Source organism: Malania oleifera, chromosome 5, assembly GCF_029873635.1.
Source record: "Malania oleifera isolate guangnan ecotype guangnan chromosome 5, ASM2987363v1, whole genome shotgun sequence".
Lineage (NCBI taxonomy): Eukaryota > Viridiplantae > Streptophyta > Magnoliopsida > Santalales > Ximeniaceae > Malania > Malania oleifera.
The window spans coordinates 85,990,548-85,996,906 of record NC_080421.1 but is presented as its reverse complement, the minus strand read 5'-3'; positions in this window follow the sequence as shown (position 1 = coordinate 85,996,906).

Sequence of the window (6,359 nt, the reverse complement as noted above, 5' to 3'; positions counted from 1 at the left end):
CAATGTCATAAGTTTGTGTGAATCCTTTTGCAACGAGTCGGGCTTTATATCGTTCAACTATCCCATCAGATTTATATTTCACTGTGAAGACCCACTTACAACCAATTGACTTCTTACCTCTTAACAAATTCATTACATTCCAAGTCCCATTTTTCTCTAGAGCCCACATTTCCTCCATGACAACCTCCCTCCATTTAGGTATTTCCAGAGCTTCTTGAATATTCTTTGGAATTCTCATCCTGTCAAGGTTAGAGATAAAGACACGATATCCTGTAGACGAGCTTTTATAAGACATATATTTAGACCAAGGATATTGAGTAAATGACCTGGTTTGTTTTCTAACTGCAATAGGTAAATTGATGTCATCAGGTACAGGATTATCAGAAGAGAGCTCATGAGACTCATGGTTGTTCGGAGCCATCACCGGTTCCAACACTCTTGGTGCCTTAAGTATGAGATTCTCCCTATTCTTTGTGTTTGACTTTCTAGAGTAAACTAGTATGTCTGTGTTGTTTTGCTTCCCTGCATCTCCCCCCTGAGGTTAAGTGCTCTTTTGTGTTTGACAAGTTAGGAAGTGATGCAACGGGAGACACAGTGGATGGGTTAGGGAATGAAGTAATAGGAGACTCAATAGATGGCACAAAGTTAGTGGTAATAGGAGACTCGATAGACTCTGTGGTAAAGAAGTCAAAGAACCGATCTTCACTCCATTGCTCCCCCTAAAGAGAAGGCTTTGGGAAATAAGGAGTGGTTTCAAAGAATGTGACATCAAGGCTAACAAACATTCTCTTTGAGACAGGGTCATAGCATTTGTAGCCTTTCTGGGTAGGGGAGTAACCAATGAAGACACATTTAATGGCACGAGATCCAATTTATCGCGATGGTGAGCATGAATATGAACAAAAGTCGTACAGCCAAAGATTTTTAGCGGAATACTGGAGGGAAGACGTGAGGTAGGAAAATGTTCTTGGAATTTCTAGAGAGGAGTGGCAAAGGAAAGTACTCAACTCGGCATTCAATTAATGAGATGTGTAGCTGTTAAGATGACATCTCCCCAAAAATAGTTTCTCATGTTTGTAGCAAACATGAATGCTCGAGCTACTTCAAGTATATGTCTGTTTTTTCTTTCAGCAACCCCATTTTGTTGAGGGGTATCCACACAAGAACTTTGATGAACAATCTCATTTTCTTGAAGATAAGTTCCCAGAACATCATTAAAATATTTCGTACCATTATCAGTATGTAAAATTTGAATGTGAGTCTGGAATTGTGTTTGAATCATTGAATGAAAACTAACAAAAATGGAATGGACTTTCGTTTTATTTTTTAACAAGTAAACCCAACAAAGGCGAGTATGGTCATCAATAAAAGTAACAAACCATTTTGTATGAGTGCGATTGAGGGATCTTGAGGGTCCCCACAAATCACTATGAATCATAGTAAATGGATGAGATGATTTGTATATGGATGTTTGGAAAGAAGCACGCCGATGTTTTGCAAGGTCACACAGTTCACATTGAAACTCAAGAGACATTTTATTTGAACAGATAGACAGAAACAAACGTTTTAAATATTGAAAATTTGGGTGAGCCATCCTAGAATGCCATAACAAAAGTTCACTATCTCTAGAAATAGATGTAGAATCACAAATTACAGTATTACATTGTTCACTCAAGCTTGCCTCCTCAAAGTAGTAGAGTCCCTCATACGCTTTAGCAGTGCCAATCGTCTTCCCCGATGATAGGTCTTGAAAAACACAATGAGATGAAACAAATTCAACAGAGCAATTGGAGTCTTTTGTTAACTGACTAATGGATAATAAGTTGCAAGATAACTTGAGAACACGTAGGACAAATTTTAAGGTTACAAAGTCAAATATGCGAATACTTCTTTTACAGGCAACTGGTGAGAGTGAACCATCTGCAATTTTGACTCTCAGGTTTCCAGCATATGGTGAATAGGATGAAAACAATTGATAAGAACCTGTCATATGATCAAATGCACCTGAGTCAATTATCCATGGTGATTTGTGACAAGATATAGTATTTAAGGTCGATAAATAATTACCTCGGTGAGCTAGAGAACTAGTGGAAGACTGACCCAGTGTTTGAATGGAGGTAATCATTTTATATAGCTGATCCAACTGCTCAAGGCTGAATGCACTACTTGGAATGATATTATTGTTTTTTTCACCTTGTAATTTTTTAGTCGAACTGTCAGTGGTAGCCTGATACCCACGATTTTTTTGATAATGTCTCGGCTTCCAATCTGCAGCCTTTCCATGAATCTCCCAGCAGGTTTCTTTTGAATGACCTGACTTTCGACAATGCTCACACCATAATTTGCCTTTTTATGGTTTTTGTCTGTATCCTCCCGGGCCTTTTGAAATTAGAGCCGAGACATCCAACCCACCCGAATTTAGGGCTGGTATTTTAGACCCAACACGATTCGGCTGTGGCTTTACCATCACGCGTCTTCGGCTCTCCTCCCTCCTTACTTCAGTGAACACCTCTCGGGTTGATGGCAGAGGTCATCGGCCAAGAATTCGTCCCCATACATCATCCAGATCTCGGTTGAGGTCGGCCAAGAACTCGAAGACCCGTTCGTTTTCGAGTCGTTTTTTGTATCGTGCGCTGTCGCCAGAGCATTCCCATTCTTCTTCGATGCTCAGGTCGAGCTCCTGCCAAAGATGGGTCATCTCCATGAAATACTCAGTAACGCCTCGCTTGCCTTGCCTCATCTGCCACAACCGGGTCTTGATCTAAAAAATCTATGAGTAACTTTCGATGTCGGAATATGTCTCACGAACGGCGTCCTAGACGTCCTTCACCGTTGGTAAGAAAAAGTAGATTTTCCCAATTGAAGGTTGCATTAAGTTGACGAGCCAAGTGGTGACCATAGAGTTTTCGGACCTCCATTTTTGCAAGGCCACAACTTCAGTGGAGTCGGGTTTCCTCTATTCACTGGGAAGATAACCTCGCCTCCCTTTTCCTTCAATTACCAATTTTATGGATTGAGCCCACTCATGAAAAAAATTTCCGTTTAATTTTTCCTCTGCGAGTGAAAAAGTTGTGTTGTCTAGCCTATTCGAACCTCCAACGGATGTGATCTCTAAATCATCATCAATATTTTCAGCAGGGGTCGACCCTCTGTTGTTAACGGTGCCATTGGTGATGACGCTGGCCATAGTTAGCTAAGGTTGAGAAACCCTAACTCTGATACCATGTTAGCTGAATTCAAATTCTATTCAACTCTGCATAAATTAACATTATGTACATCCCAATCTTATAATACAATCACCTATTCTAATAAGGAAATAATCCCCCTACAGAATAATATATAATGTCCGATATTTACGCACTTTCCTAATTTACCCATTATACACAAAGATACTTGGGATTTTAACAGTTATAGTTTTCATAAATAAATGCACAGTTTCCTAGTGCTTGTGCTTCTTTTTGTAACAGCAAAAAATACATACTAAGCACAAGAAAAAAAATAGCAGATATTATAAGAATCTAACAGCTGCAAGAAATGGGTAAACATATCATTTGTATGATGGATCTGACATTAAATGGAAATTATGAGAGCAAGACAATTATTAACATAGTGCAAGAATAGTCCTAACAATTTCATTATTTGTTCAACATTTTTTTTTTCTGATCGACAAAGAATTCATTAAAGAGCACCAAGGGGAACCACTCATGTACAAAAACTATGTCAAAAAAGATGTCATCAAAGATGTCATCCATAATTGTCAAAAAAGTCAAGAATTGTATTAGTGTTTATCATGTACAAACCACTATATCAACTAGTTACAGTGGTAGTCCATCTTCAATAATATTTAACGACATAGCTGATCCTTAAAAGGCTCTTCTATTTCTTCCCTTCCACACAATCCAAAGAATGCTACAGGGAATAAGAGTCTAAGCTTTCCCACTTTCCTTCTTGAAAGAATGCCTTCCATGCCCAAACTTCTTCCTCCACTGCCTTAATAATAACCCACCGCCGCCAGATGAGTGCGATGGCCAGGTCACAAAGATTTTTGGCCCAAAAATAATGTACGAGGATTTGAACAATTGTCTTAATTGGCATTTTCCATGCACAAAAAGCATTTGTTGACGAGGCAGTTCTCTTTCTGTAGGTTGTCAGTGGGGAGAATCTTCCTAAGAGTTGCCTCCCATGCAAAACAAGCAACTTTTGTAGGTGCAGGGGTTTTCAATTAGGATTTCAAGGGAACCTGCTGCTGATACTACTGCAAACGTAAAATTCTTGTAGCAGGAGCTGCCTGTAAAGCTGCTGTTATTGTCCAATGCTAAGGTTGGTTCATCTTGTTAGATTACCACTTTACCTAAAAGCAGGTTGTGGACCTAGAATGTATATCAAGTTTTAATACTACTCGTGCAGCCCGACAACACGTGAAGAAATAAATACACAATAAATTTTTAAATACCATAGAATAAATGCGGAGGATGAAACTAGAACCCAAAGACCTCTTGGTAACCTGATTCTGATACCATCTTGTTAGATGACCACTTTACATGAATGCTTCAGAAGGGAACTAATTAGAACATCTGTGTCACAGTCCAAGGCTCCAAGCTGAAAATAGAAGGAAACCTTGCACAAAGGGGCGAAGGGCTGCACTGAATGAGATGCCAAAAGAAAAGACATTCCCATTTCTCAAGTAAAATTTAACAAAGGAAAAAAAAAAAAATCTTCCTAGTCTCTACAAATGGATCTCCAAACTCCAATAACATAGTATTTTCTAACTTTTTTAGAAGCCCAACTGTTGTGTTCGAGTCCACTCCTCCCGATGCTAAGATCTTTGAAAAAGACCTCCTCCAATGGGTTTTGCAACTAAAGACTCAACTTCCATCACCATGATAAGCTGAAAAGGAGAGGGAATCACCTTGCCTCAACCCACGAGATTATAAGAAATCTGAGTGGCAGCCATTAATAATGCCCTCTGTTACTCTTAAAATTTGACTTTTATAAGCTGAAAAAGTTGTTTAGCAAATACGTGCAACTCAATTTTGACTTTAAAAAAGAGAAGTTGAAGAAAAAAAAATGGGGAGCAAACTCACTCTATATGATTTAGGAGTAAATGTATTTTTCCTTAAATTTTAAGCAAGCCTAACCGAAGACAAACAGCCAATATAAAATTTTAAATTTAATTTAAAGAATCTAGCTCTGGGCACACACTATGCTTCCCGACTTTCCCTAAAATTTTAATTTATTTTGAAAAAATGTAAAGAAAGTGAATAAGAATTATAAGATATTTAAATTTAATTAAAAGTTAATGTTCAATTATAGGGACAATTTGGGTAGTTATAGGGGCACTCTGAGATAATGATTAGTTATGCACGTATTTTGAGTAATTTAAAAATCAAATCAAGAAATAGGAATTCCCTCTCTAATTTTAAGAAATAATCTCTAATCTCTTTGTTTTTTAAACTATCCAAAACACCCAAATAACTACACATAACTACTCCAAATTGCTCTTACAGTTAGTTATAACTATTCTTCTAATCAAATTTAAATATCTTTCAACTCCTACACATTTTCATTACAATTGTTTCCTCAAAATAAATATAAAATTTTAAAAAAAGACAGAGAGCATGCACAGCGTGCATGCCCACAACTAGTTAATTATAGAGAAAATAAATGTGAGTTATGTTGGTATTTTGTGTGGTAATATTTTAAAAGCGTTGTTGTTGTTCTTGGCTAGTCAATAGTTTGCCCCGTGTTGATTATTTAGGAAGTATAGTAGCTCCTTTTATGTGGGAGTTCTCTTAACACGTAAATACCTAGACTTCAATGCATCCATTTTGAGACATTTTTAGCTTATTTTCATTGTTTTTCCCTTTGATCTTTTGGCCTTTTTCACCTTTATTAATTGTTTAAAGTCTTCCTTAATATATACAAATCCCATTGTTTTTTTAGTAGTTTATTTTTCTTCACTAGCTTTTGTTTTGTAATTCCACAATACCCAGAAAAAAAAAAAAAAAATCATTCTTCTTCCTCCTTTGCCTACGTTCATTGTGTCACTACTATTCCTGTCCCCAAGTAGATTAGTACATGCTTCTAGAAGTTTTGTTATATCCTAAAGGTGGACATCGACAAGCCTCATGCACCAAATTGGAAGAAAAAATGTACCTAAGAGCAAATTGAGCAATGTTGTGCACCGCCCGAATCAATAAGCTTTGCTTGTATCATGTTTTCAGATTAATGATTTCTTAGCAATCTAAGGGTAGTGCTTATTTTTTCCCCCTATTGTTACGGATGTTGATCTGCTTATGACCAAGACTTGGCTAACACATCCAAAATTGAGAAGTTCAATGGAAAACATTTTAAACGAT